The 14,859-nt window shown below is 39.3% G+C and overlaps 1 protein-coding gene across 2 annotated transcripts in view; it reads left to right on the forward strand.

The window, feature by feature from the left end:
* Positions 1 to 14,859, forward strand: part of TNS3 (tensin 3) — a 190,756-nt gene that overhangs the window by 27,547 nt on the left and 148,350 nt on the right. The window lies entirely within an intron of this gene.

The raw sequence follows: 14,859 nt of genomic DNA on the forward strand, positions 1-14,859 counted from the left end.
ATCAAAGTCGCGTGAGAAGAATTTTCCCATTGGTACCTTTATTTTGGGACCATATTTTTTCTTTTTTTTTTCTGAGACAATTCATTCACTTTTAAACCCCTTTAATCTGTCCATACATGTGAGAAAACAGTCGGGTGGAAACAGCTGAAAATTTCAAAATGACTAGCGTTTGTAAATTCCACAATGGCTGATGGCAAAGTAATGTGTTCGGTTAAAAAGAAAATAGGATGCTAATAGGATGGTTCATAGGAACGATCTTATGGATGACTGATCAGCCACATTGTGCGGTTAAACATACATGAAGGGTTGAATCTCCATTGACATCATGTTGATGTTTAGTATTTGTTTATTTCCGACAAAATGAGAAGCATACCAATTATGTACTGTAAGAATACATTCTGGAATATTATGTAAGCCTAAAACTGATATATAATATATGACAAGTTTAAAAGTCGGCTTTTTTCTTATTTCTAACCCTCAGTATAAAGCAACTTTATTCACTGGGGTCTTCAATAAGTTTATTAAATAAGACATTACAAGAATGTCACAAGTTGATCCTAACAACTGCGTTGCACACATGTTGCTTTTTCAAACTGTCAACTCAATGGTGCAGTGATGGATAACACAATGCCTTAGGGTGAACTAAATGTTTCTGTTGGATTTTCCTTAGTCTATAACATTTGGCACTAAGTACTATACAAACAATAATTAGAACATAGAATTAAACAATGATAGAATGTAAATGTAACAAAAATAATTTTCAGGGTTTTCAGATAATACTTATTTTTAACTGTCTAATAAATGAACATATTTTGGTAGTTATTTTACTACCTTTCTGTGGTCTATCGTGGGTTCTTTCTACTTTTGATGCAAACTGTCTGTTCTGTTATTATTTACCCACTTCTTGTCTAGTGTACAGTATAGCCTTCCTATTCCTGCTGTAAACTCTACTTGGGAATTCAGCCAACTTTATATCTCTCCCACTATGTTAGGGGCTCCTGTGGGTGTAGCAGGGTTAAAGTCAAGAAAGCGTAATAGGCAGGCCTGGACTGGAGTGGGCCCTTCTCTGCCTCAGCTGCCAGAATTCCTGCTGCCCGCCTGTGCACATTCTGTACCTAGTTTGGACTTAGACAGACACAAAGTGCGCTGCACATACTCTGTGTTTGTAAGTAACTAAGTGCAGCAGTGAGGCCTATCTCTCTTTAGACCCAGCTGCTCACAGTGCAGGAGCTTGCTTTAGAGGGATAAGTGAAGACCACACAGGAACATACGTTTTGCTGCTCTGTAGCCTCAGTGAATCCTGGACACTAAGAAGTCTTCTTCCTGAGGTCCTGAGCTTCCTACAGCTGTCTGCAAATATCCGGTCAGAGAGGACGGGGAGAAAACACAGCAAAATAGCCTGTAGATGTGAGAGACCTGTATTTACAGAGCTGTATATGCTCTTCCTCCTCCTATACATTATCTGAAGCATTTCCTATCTGAGGACCTATTGATCCATCCACTGTTGTCCTAAATGAATGTGAAATACAAGTAAGAAGACAGACACAAGAGGTTCCTGTATGTGTGTGTGCCCATCACCTTAAGATATACAATTTTGTAATGTACATGCATTTCAAGTTTGGCATCCTTGCCCATTTTTTTCTGTGTGCCTTCCACACCATAGTCCTGTGGTCCAGAAGAAATTATTACTGTCACGTCTCACACCATTGCAGTAGGTGCCATCTTGAGATGTGACCTTACAGCATTACAGGATGTGGGTGGTAATCCTGCACCCAGGGGGCGGAATGGGGTGGGTGTGAGATGGGGCAGCCCCGCCCCTTTTAAACTCTGCCACTGCAGCATGGGGATACTCTCATGCTCTCTTTAGCTTCCCTGTCATAGGAGGCTCTATCTGAGTAAGCTCCACTCTTTTAAGCTTCGCCTCTTTTAAACTCTCTATATGGGGATTTACTCATTCTCCATACAGCTGCCCCGCCTCACTCCCACCTGACAATCCCACCTACATCCAGTAACGCAACACTGTAAAGTTACGTCTCAATATGGCACCTGCTGCAAAGGAGTGAGATGTGACAGTAATCATCTCTTCTGGACAACAGAACTACAGGTGGGGGAGGCACACAGAAAAAAGTGGGCAAGGATACCAAACTTGACATGCATGTACATTAGAAGTTGTATATCTTTAGGTGATGGTCACACTGCTTAATGTTTGCCCAGGATACCCCTTCAATTATAATACACACTGTGGCTCCCTGAAATATACATTGTATTTACAAATACAATTATAATATACACTGTGGGCCCCTGAAGTTCATTATAAGGGTGGGTTCACACAACATATTTTTTAAAATAAATAAATGTGTAGCATTGAAGTCAATGCAAATAACGGCCATTGTTCACACAAATTTATAAACAACGGCTGTTGTTTGGTATGGCTGTGAAAATAATTGACATGTCAATTATTTCCAGCTGTTTTGCATTGAAATCAATGCAATTTGTTGCGCAATAATGGCCATTGCTTGACACTCACTACAAAAGCTTTTTTTTTTTAATTGCGAAAAAAAGCCTAATGCACAATGTATCCCTTGAAATTTTTTGTATTACACAAAACGATCCCCTGAAAATCTTTATAATATTCACTGTGTCCCATAATATATATAACCACATGCAAAATGACTCCCCTTAATAAATAGTGGCGAGTATTTAATGCTTCCATGCCACAGGCAGCAAGAGGCTGCAAATGCCATAAACCTTGAAGAACACATGCCAGGTCCCAGGGGAGTCAGGAGCAGGGTAGCAGTGTCTGGGAGTGATAGTACATTTACTGGAAATTCAGACTCTGTTGCTTAGTTCCCTATACACTAAAGCCTCTTTAATTCAGATCTTTAGTCACAAACAATATACCTTTTTTTCCATGTAAAAGTTAATTGAATTTCCAATTGAATTAGAGAAGTACAATATCTTTGGACTGACTACTAATGATGAATAAATGTGTATTTTACTCCTTATGAAAGATGGTTTAATATATATCCACTAACAAGATTTCTAACAAAGATGGTGGATTGAACACAGGCCATTTCATTGCTTCGTGCTTGCATTGGGTACAACTGGTTTTTCAAACAATTTCATAGCAGAAATTTCAGGCTAAGGGTGCCTTCACACACACCGGAATGTGTGAATCTACCCCTAAAGGAAAATTATCAGCAGGTTAGAAGCGTATGTAACCTGCTGATATGTCCCCATAGCACACATGGTGCTGAGGATGAAATTAAGTTTTTTACCCTCATCTTTAGTGCAGTTTCCGTGTACTTTGTAGTTTAATCCTTTTACTAATGATGCTGTTTGCTGCATCGGGGCAGGACTACTGCTGCCCCGATTTTCAGTGATGTGCAGTAATGATGGCTGGAGTGAAGTCACTACAGAGCACCGCCCCAGTATTTATTAGAGAGGGTGGGCTGGCTAGGGGCAGATCAGGGCAGTAGTCCCTCCCCCACTGCACCAAATTATCTCATTAGCATATGGATTAAACTACAAAGTATACGAAAACTGCACCAAGGATCACAATAAGAAACTTACCTTCATCCTCAGTGCCCAGTGTGTTATAGGGACATATCAGCAGGTTAGAAGCTTCTAACCTTTTGATCGTTTCCATTTAAATCTACAGCACAATTGTTTGTCTCAGTGGATTATTTTATGCTTAGCTAGAGAATCATAGAGGTTTCTAGCAGGATTTGGGTGTGGAATCTATCCCTTAATCCTTGCCCATTTCTTAGTGTGTGAATGTGCTACAAAAAGCTTTCAGACGAAAACTAGTACAAAAAAGTAACAAATGTTTGTGCAAAGGCATTATAAGCGTTCCATGAAAATAAAAAAAAGAAAGCAGGAAAGCAAGGGTTTGTGGGAACATAATAAATAAAGTATACTTACCCATTCCTGTGCCTTTGTTGCACCACTCACAGATCTCACTGACGGCCAATGTCATTTTCGTCCAGTATCCGGGCACATTGTGTACCTGTCTCCCCCAGCTGCAATGTGACTGTTGGGCGGATCGATTGACTGCTTGACCAGACAGTGACTAGGATGGTCAGTAAAGAAGCGATATCACCCCTAACTAACGCAATGCGTTTTGAGTGTGTTATGCACCCTTATTTATGGCTATGAATAAGGATGCATAACGCATCCCAAATGCATTGGCGTTCTTTGGGGGATGATATCACTATTTGTGCACGCTGATGGTGAGAAAAAAGAAAACTGCTAGCTCATGGCTTCAGCTATAGCTGGACTCAAGTTTCTTCTTATACAACTGTCTATCATAACCAGCATTCATTTTTTCATCAGATCATTATACAGGAGTTCTTCTTTGAGATTGGAACGGCCAGTCTTACCACAGAAATTCATGAGCGAATGTCTTATAGCCAGTTTACCAATTGTCCTTCCTTCAAACTATTTTAATTAGGCATTAATGGTAAAAATGGAAAAAATGGAAAACTAAGAGGACATCATTTATCAGAAAAGATGGCACAACAAAGAGTTTTTCTATCATGGACAGATTGTGGAAGTGAGCAGGGAAATGCCTTGAAGGGGTGATGAATGTTTCCTCTTGTAATTAGCTTGCGTTTCCTGACAGATGACCATAACAGGGAGACTATTAGGTTTAGCAGCATTAATTAGCAACTGCTTAGAGCAACAGAACCTGTGCATATGGCCCTTGTGACTATCACATGGCTTAGGACTATGAACATGATGAGAGAATGGCAAACTAAAATCTTGATTATACAAAGAAAATAAAAGGTTGGGGGGATGCATACGTTTTGCTAGGTAAATACAACTAGAAAGTATTTTGTGTGAAAATAACCTGCAGAATAACTGGGTCAGGTAAATCAATTATAAATTGCTTAATTTCAGAATATATTTTAACTCCTTCATGTTGACAATATTAGATTCTTGAATTACATCGCCTATCCATAGTACAGCCCTAGAGATATTAAATTGAACAGCTGGGTCCATGCTTGACCACCGCTCTGTTCAAACACCTTCTCATCACATTAATGCAATGATAAATAAAAGGGGACACAGGACCCCGATTTCCAGCTATGCATAGGTGATTTTAAGACTCTCTCTAATTAACCCCTTAGTGATCATGCCAAATATAGGCCTTAATGCCCAAATAGTTTTCTTCATTCTTCTCATTGTTGCATTCCAAGAACTAAAATTTATAAGCCTATATAACGGCTTGTTTTTTTGCAAGAAAACTTGTACTTTTGGAGCTTTTATGGTGTTTATTAGTTTAGAAAGTTTAGTCTGTAATTGGATTGAAAACTTGCTTAATGATTGTACCCAGAGAGTGGTCATCAATTATTCCTACTCATATTCCCAGTTATAAGAGGTGTATTCCAATGGTCTGGCCCACTTCTGTTTAAATTGTATATTATTGATATTGAGAATGGAATTAAAAGCAATGTTTCTATCTTTGCAGATGACACCAAGCTTTGTAGTATAGTACAGTCTATGGAAGATGTGCAGATGTTACAGGATGACTTAGACACACTGAGTGTTTGGGCATCCACTTGGCAAATGAGGTTCAATGTGGAGTTATGGAGATGTGGAGATGTAAAGATGTGGAGATGTAAAGTTATGCACCTGGGTACTAATAACCCGCATGCATCATATGTCCTGGGGGGAGTTACTCTGGGAGAGTCGCGGATGGAAAAGGATCTGGGTGTACTTGTAGATAATAGACTACAGAACAGCACACAATGTCAGTTAGCTGCTTCTAAGGCCAGCAGGATATTGTCATGCATTAAAACAGGCATGGACTCACGGGACAGGGATATAATATTACCGCTTTATAAAGCCTTGGTGCGGCCTCATCTGGAGTATGCTGTTCAGTTCTGGGCACCGATTCATAGAAAGAACTTCCTAGAGCTAGAAAGGATACAAAGACGGGTAACTAAACTAATAAGGGGAATGAAGCATTTTTGTCATGAGGAGAGATTAAAAGAATTACATTTATTTAGTCGTTAGTGGAGATATGATTAACTTATTTAAATATATAAATGGCCCCTACAAGAAAAATGGGGAAAAGATGTTCCAGGTAAAACCCCCTCAAAGGACAAGGGGGCATTGTCTCCGCCTGGAGAAAAAAAGGTTCACTCTTTGGAGACCACAAGCAATAAGCCTAGGGGAAATTCAAAAGTGTAGGGGGAAGATTTTTTTTATAAATTATAAATAAAACCATCTCTCTTAGTAAATCCGGCGGAGACCACATGGCAGGCACAGGAATCTATGCCGGAGCATAGATTCCTGCCATTATTTATGCCTGCTAGCAATTTATGGACCACTACATTATAGACAGTCACCCATTTAGCAATTACGTGTCTACACTACCATATGCCCTATTTTTTTGCGGATCAGATTACAGCCTATTCATGAATGTGTTAATCCACACAAAGAAACCTGTGAGTCCTTAATTTGTCCGTAATTGCGAGTCCACAATTATGGACAAATTTTGCGGACATGTGAATAAAGGCCATATTACACAAAGCAATAATCGGCCCAATTAGCTGATTATCGCTTTGTTTAATTGAGACAATAATCATTGGCTGATTAGATCCGGCCCAAAAATCTGGATCATTAGATCCGGACCTAAAATCATCAGCTGTCAACCGTGCATTGCTACGTGTAATAGCGGTGCGCGGCCAACAGCTAATGATTGAATAAACTGTTATACATTACCTCTCTGCACTCTTAGTCTTCTCCTGCCCTCTGCTTGCCTCCTGGGGGATGGCCAGTGATTGGCTGAGTGGCCTGTCAGCTCAGACAGGCCACTGTGAAGCTGCAGCCACTGCGCCAGGAGTGAAAGTGGATGGCAGGAGAAGACCAGGAGCGCAGAGAGGTAATGTATGAAAGTTTAGAGCAAGAACTGCACAGAGATCGCGAACGATGTCCATGCAGCCCTTGCTAAAGATCATCAAGCCATGTAATAGGCTCAGTAAATGAGCGCCGATCTAGCTTGGCATTTAGATTGGCATTCATTTGCATTATTAATCGGGCCGCCATCAGCCCATCTAATACCTACCCTAAAGCCTAGGAGGACAAAAAAAGTGTATGTCACTGATTTATTACTTGCTGCAATTAGGATAAAGCTAGGAAAGTGCATTGTGATGGGACTCTGGAAAGGCAGAGGCATCATGGGAATGAGGAGGGAAAGAAGGAATTTTGAGGGCAAGAAACTAATAAATGGTACATAAATTAAAACAGAGTACATCCTGCATTTTTCCTTAAAAATATGTACCGCGTATTTTGCTAAGCAGTTTGTAAAATCATTTCTAATAAGGCAATAAGTAATGGGCCTATATTTTAAAAACTCAAAATCAACATTATAGAGGACCACCATAAAAAATAGAAAAGTAAAAAAAAGAATGCAATCTAAGTAAGAGCCTCAGAACAGACTTCCTCATAAAACCTGAAAGCTCAGAGTTTCATGTCTCCAGGACTTCCTCTATGAGGACAGCTGCTTGAGCAGGGACGTTCTTTATAGTGCTATGTAGGGTAAAGCTTGGGAGCAGCAAGAGAGTTGTTGCCTACATGATTTTTCTTTTAAATATATCATGATGTTCCAATCTAAACCAGCTATTTATCTTTCTGTTATGAGACACTAAATCTGTAACCCTATTTATATGCCACTTTCATTGCCGTGTCCTACATTCAGAAAAGTTTCAGGTTCTTATGTTGGATGCTGTCCAGCGTTCTGAGTCAGGTTCTTGCATAAATTTGAAGCTTTAGCTAAATGATGCATATAGTGCATTAAGAATACATGCTTCGAAAGGCAACAATTCAACTAGAAGGTTGTTAATGTTGACAAACCACTTCACATACTGACGTCAATTTTTTTATTTGCATCAACCTTAAAAACCAGTGGGCTGAATTAAAGGGGATCTGTGAGCTCTGTATCAGGTACAAATACTGGTAGATAGGTCACAATCATCTTAATGGAGGAGGATTCTAAAATGTCACTAAAGTGGTACCACCAAGCCACAGCAGCATGTGGGTAGGACTTCAAGGTAGGACTCCAAGTGCCGGAGGCCAAGCCCTATACATCAGTCATACAGGGCAGGAGGGGAGAAGCATGTCTGCCATGTCTTTGCACCGCCTCTGCAACAGTTGAGGTGCAAAAGAAAACAGTGATTTTCTAACAGTGCAAACAGCCAGCCATCAAGCTAAAGGTACTATTTATTTACTCTCCTTGGGCCTATTCAATGGTATCTTATATGTAAAAAGGTAAAATAGATGCATTGATGGACGGTAGAAATAGTGTATTCCTGCGTGCCAAACAGCACAATCTGTAACCCATTGATAGTACACAAAAATGTAAAAAAACGGAAGCGGAAAGTGGTATGAACTATGTATTTCTATATGGAAGAAATGAAACAGAAAGACGACGTGAAAAAGACAGGAAAATACAGTGTGAACCTCACAAAACAATGTATGTAGAATATAATGGAAATCACTATCAGCTTATGATGACTGAAGAAGGTCTGAACCATTATTTTCATGTGAATTTTTTTTTTCTTTTATGATTTTATAAAAATGTATTAATGTATCTAATAAATTGCAATTTCTATATTAGCCACAAGATGTCAGTACAAGGAGCTATACTAAGGACTGGTAAACAACCCTTAAAAAAACAGCGTTGCTTTTATACTTTACACCATGAAACATACTATCTTGTTATCCATATCCATAGTAGATGGTAGTTAATGACAAAATTAAAGCTGTATTGCAAAGCAATAAGAAATTGTATGGTACTGGAAAAAGAATAAGCTAATATACATATAAGGATTTGTGGCCCAAGATAAAAATATATATTGAATATACTAAAAATCTGTTCAGTTCAAAGTATGGAATTATGTGATCTAAAACATCCACCAAATATGTTTGCATCATATGGTCGTCACTAGCACTACCATATCAATCATTCCATATGTTCAGTGCCAATAAGAACAATATAGGAGGCTTAGTGCATAGATAAACATTGTTTTGTGTATATATAATATAAAAATCTAAATGCAAAATGTCTTACAGAAAAAGAGAAAACTGAAATAAACTAGGAAATAAAATTAAAAAAGGCATTTTAAATGTAGCATTCTAAGATATAAGATCATGCTCTGGGCATCAAAGCCCAAAACACACTGGTCATGAAGGGATAGACTACAAAGACTGATTGTAGGTGGCTACTGATGCTGTTCAGTGTGACATGCTCACAGACACTATCCTATTTTGTCTCAATGTTTAAGGATTAGGGTGGGTTCATACTGAGGAATTCTCGCGGATAATGACCGCGGAATTCCGCAGTATGTCCGCGCGCACGGCTGCGCGCCTTTCCGCTGGCTCCATAGACACCATACTGTGGACATACTGCAGAATTCCGCGGACATTATCCGCGAGAATTCCGTAGTGTGAACCCAGCCTAAGGTAGTATGGGACAGACACACCAATTCTGTGGAAGAAACAGATTCTGGTTCTGTGTAAAATATCCTTCAATTCAAGTCAATAATTTGACTTATATTAGATGCAAATATATTAAAATGTTATTGACCAATCGCGGCCCATACAATGTTGTTATCTGCCTTGTACATTGTTTCAGCTACATGATTTTTTTTAATCAAAAACTGAAGTTATCTCTTTCCAAACCAACCAAAAAGATAAATTTTATTAGTTTCCTTGTTATTGTTACCATACCATTCAGTGATCCAGAACCCTCCCACTTGAAGAGGAAAAGCTACGTTTCCTCAGCTGCAGCCAGTTTTCGACAACGTCCTTCTTGTTATCCAAGCAAAGAGGGGAACAATGTGGTCTGCTTAGGATCATTGTAACATAGCCACTAGCAAATGGAAAGTACATCATTTCCTCATTTATAAGGTCACATTTTGTTTTAATTTCAATTTGAATTTTTTTGCAACCTTCTTAAAAAGGAGAACTGTGTACTGTGAATTACATGAAAGGAGTGCTGCAGTACACTGGGTATTCTTACAAGATGTGGACACTGGCATGCTGAGCCGCTATGGATTACTATGTTATGTACCTCAACACAGAACATGAATTCAAGATTAAGGTATGTAAAGAGCAGGAAGATACACATTCTTCGGATAAGACAACCAAATGTTAGACCACTAGGGACCCCGTAGCAGAGGCCCCATTGATCAGAGTGATAGGATTTGCCATTTTATAATACATACAAACAGCTTCTTACCAGGGGCATGCTGGTGAGGAGAGATGGGTACTGGTTAATAGATGATAAATGCTCTATATAGATATACACTAGAGCTGAGGAAACTTTGAGCATGCTTGGGTTTGTCTGAAAACATGGATACAGCCAAGATGCAGGCATATGGTATTATTGCATATTAAGATGTCAGTTTTACTTATCTTTGTATATACACAATATAAAGGTTTATGCATATTGATATAATTTATAGCTATCTATAAAGTAACAGCATTTTTATAGAGCAATGTGAAGATACACAAGAACATACTGTACTTCTCCATTCAAACCCTTCAGTCATTGTATATGACTGCACTCACTGAGCCCCCATTCATCACTATGGGGAGACTATGGAGAGTAATGGAGCATCTCACTGTCGAAGTGTTAGTTCAATATGTCACCTCCACCTAACTCTCACTGGCAAGTCATGAAAGTATTGTGTGTGTATGTATGTGTGTGTGTGTGTGGGGGGGGGGGGGGGGGGGGGGCTTGTTATAGTGCTGTCTGTACAGCAGAATAGCACACTTGTTTGCACTATGTATGTGACAGGACCAGCATCATCCTGATAACCAATAATAAGACATGATGGGCAAGTTCCTCAGTATATACTCTAAATACCCCCCTGTGAGGAGTGATGACATTACAGCTTGGGACTACTGAGGAAACTGGACAAATAATCCTATTGCAACCAATCATAACTCGGCTTTCTTCTCACCAGGGCTCAATAATATTTGAACGCTGACATGTGATTGGTTTCTATAGGCAACAAAGAACATCCCTACTGTAAAACTGTGTGAAAAATCACCTCCACAGTTTATTGAAAAGTAAAAACATTAATCTGAGCCATATGCTGTGGACAGCAGTGAACATAACCTCTCTGCTGCCCAAGGCAAACTACTGAAAGGGACTCCCAATGTATTTATATATATATATATATATATATATATATATATATATTCCATCACATTAAATTTTTTGTTTGCCAAAGTATGAGGGCTTGTTTTTAGCAGGACAAGTTGTACTTTTTAATGGCACCATTTTGGGGCTTATATAACTTGTATTTTTTGGTGGGAATGCAGACAATGCAATTTTGCATTAATATTTTATGTTTTAAATTCACGGCTTTCACCATGTGGTACAAAATAGGCAATGCAGGGGGAGAGTAGGCACTCACTCTGATGTTTGTGCACTACCTAGTCACCCTCAGCAGGCAGTAGGCAACTCTGTTATGATATGTGGCCTGGCCTAGCCAGCATCAGGATTGTGTCGCTAACTTTGGCTCTACACCATCTTCCTGGGCCCTTACTTTAGGAAACCAACCCAGGATGTGCCACAGTTAGCAGCAAGCCTAGGGAGGGAGTTCTTGTTGCTTCCTGGGCCATATTTGCATGTCTTGCTATCCTCTACCTTAGGCACTAGGCCAGAACACTCCTCCAGTAATGGCATTTATACCCTCCAATTATCTACATGATAACTATTCAGTGTTAATAAAGGAGACTCTGAATATATAGAGGAGACTAATGGGCATTTTACACAGGCCGATTATCGACCAGGAGCTCCTGCGGGCGATAATCATCCCTTGTAAAAGTGACAGCAATCAGCTGAGGATGGGCAAAATGCTCAGCTAATCATGTGTTTAGAGCAGGCCTTAGAGCACACAATGAGGATAAAGGAAATGGATATATATGTATCCATGCTATCAGTTTTCATTTCACACACCAGTACATACTGCTGCTGTTGTGATCCCGCATCCTATTCTCTGGCTCTCCATTCCACCAACTGTGTCTTTAGCCCCCACCCCCTCCAGCTGTCAATCATTCTGGAGGAGACGGGCCTGAAGACACACCGGCTGGACAGAAGAATGGTAGGATGCCAGATCACAGCAGCAGCAGTAAGTATGTATTGCTGTGGGATATGGAAAATTGCAGCATGGATATATGTATATCCGTGCTATAAGTTTCAATGGCTGCACTAATGATACATGGATCATTTGTGCAGCCCGACCGCTAGGTTTCTTGTGCTATGTAAAGACACTGCAAACAAGTGCTGATCTCGCTGCTTGTGTATCTAAAAAGACCCTTACCTACAATTAATTGAAGGGGTTGTCCAGTGAAAATCTTTTTCTTTCAAATCAACTGATATCAGAAAGTTATACAGATTTGTAATTTACTTAAAAAATCTCAAGTCTTCCAGTACTTATCAGCTGCTATATGTAACGCAGGAAATATTTATTTTCAGTCTGACACAGTGCTCTCTGCTTACATCTTTGGTCGAGACAGGAACTGTCTAGAGCAGGAGAGGTTTTTTTATGGGGATTTATATAAAACCAAGACAGAGTTCCTGTCTGGGCCAGAGGTGGCAGCAGAGAGCACTGTGTCAGACTGAAAATAAAACAACATTTCCTACATGATATATATATGTAGCTGATAAATATTGGAAGACTTGAGATTTTTTTTAATAGAAGTAAATTACAAATCTATATAACTTTCTGATGTCAGTTGATTTAAAATAAAAAGATTTTCGCTGGACAACCCCTTCAATATCACCATTAAAATGTACACCTCCATACAATGACTGCATACCACCATATCATGTCTACATAAAAGCAGGATAGTGTGACACAATGACACCTCCATACTGTGCTTCAGTGAGCCATGGCTTCAGTGCTAGTGACACAGGCCGCTTCCCCATGTATTAGACTAGACATCATGGGAGGCCCAGTAGTGTGAATGCTGCTTGTGGCAGCATTGGTCATATGTGACTCTGCTGGGACCAGGACTTGTGTCTGTATCAACCCTTTTCTTTAATAAGGTTATATTACAAAGTTTATAACTTTAAGAAAGAAATGTAAAAGTAAAAAAGATATTTTTATTTGCTGTAATACCCCTTTAATCTGCCAGCACCCAGACATGACCCGATGTACTGACCGTGTGCATTTAGTAGCAGTTCACAAATTAGCAGGTTACCTTTGCCTAATTGGTCAGTGGAGGCGATGCAGCACAATTTAATTTCTCCTACTGTAATGAAGAGTCAAAGAGGAGTCAAGGTGTAGCACTTGTGTCGCACTCTGGCACTCCCTTCTTCTCCCTCTTGTCCATGAATATTCTGTGCTGCCAGGTATCCTGTACGCTCGCACAATCCTCCTGGTCCACGCATGTGCCACTGATGTCCGATGGCCATGTTCTTCCCACATTCGCGGTCATCACAGACATCAGTGGCACAAGCGCAGACCGAGAAGATGGCGCGAGCATGCAGGCTGCAGCACAGAGCAAATACACGTTGGACAGATTGGATTTTGTCCAATTATCTGTTCCCTTTGTGATGCCTTAGGTTTCTCTAATTAACTCCTGTAAACTTTAAAGGGGCACAGGACAATTAAATGTACATGGGAACAATGTAAGTGACAGGTGACAAAGTTTAGAAAGGTTCACTCTGTGCTGTTCTTTTTCTGCTTTGAAGGTGTGTAGCAGCTGCTTACCTCATTCTTCCTGTTCAAATAGGATTCATGCTCAGTTTCGCCAAGTGTGCATCTTAATGGGGGAGTCGGTGCATATGTGTGAAGAACAAACTTTTTATGTGTGTGGGACTAGATTAATCATGCTAGAGACTGTATTTAAAAAACACTTTTTTTGTAATATTGGCCAACCAGATTGGTGGAAAATATAGGCTTTCATCTTGCGTGATATCTGAAGTAAACATGTCAATTATGTATGTGGTTTATTCCCCTTGAATGGTCGATGCAAAGTATTCAAGTAATTGAAGTGACAAGTTATCATCATGTGGCAGACTTCTTCATTTTAGTAACTAATTTTCCATATCCAAGTGTATAATAAGATGGTGCTTGTGACCATGAACACTATAATAACAAATGATTCATTGTTTTACTTTAAAAAGTTATCACTAGATTACCATGCATGGAAAAAACATGACATGCTTGTTTAAGCTGGCAATGTCATTAATGTGCCACGCTATGCTGGCTACAAGCCAATTGTTGGAATATGGTAAATAGTGGTAATACTGTGTTATATGTAAGGATACTATAATGGTGAACGTAAAGCTCCTATATATGTAAAATGTGAAACATGATACTGTAGCCTGCACATTGGAATGGTGCTGGAAACTCCCAGATTTTCATTGTTACCAAACTGTAGATAAAAAGGAAAGAGCTGAAAGTCAAAAAGCGGACACAGGAAGTAAAAAGCATAAAGGACATTTCCTGCGATTCACAAATACATACTTATCATGAAACCAGAGTGTAAGTGAACAACCTTGCTCAGTTACAACCTCGCTCTGATCTATACACTGGGCGTTTTTTATATCTGAACATTGCATCAATGTTTAAAATTACATTTTTTTTGTTTTTAATATATTCTTTCAGAATGTACTAAGTACATAGACCATCAATAACCTTCTGTCTGTTTTGTATGTTATGTGCTATGTTCAAATGGTCAAATCGTCAATGGAAATTTGGAGGTACATAATGTTATCATATATATATATATATATATATATATATATACACACTACACAGTAGTAGATAACAAGAATTTCTCTTTTCTAATGCTGTGGGTAAAAATTTCTGTACAGGAAGACTTGTT

This window comes from Dendropsophus ebraccatus, chromosome 2 (genome assembly GCF_027789765.1).
Source record: "Dendropsophus ebraccatus isolate aDenEbr1 chromosome 2, aDenEbr1.pat, whole genome shotgun sequence".
NCBI lineage: Eukaryota > Metazoa > Chordata > Amphibia > Anura > Hylidae > Dendropsophus > Dendropsophus ebraccatus.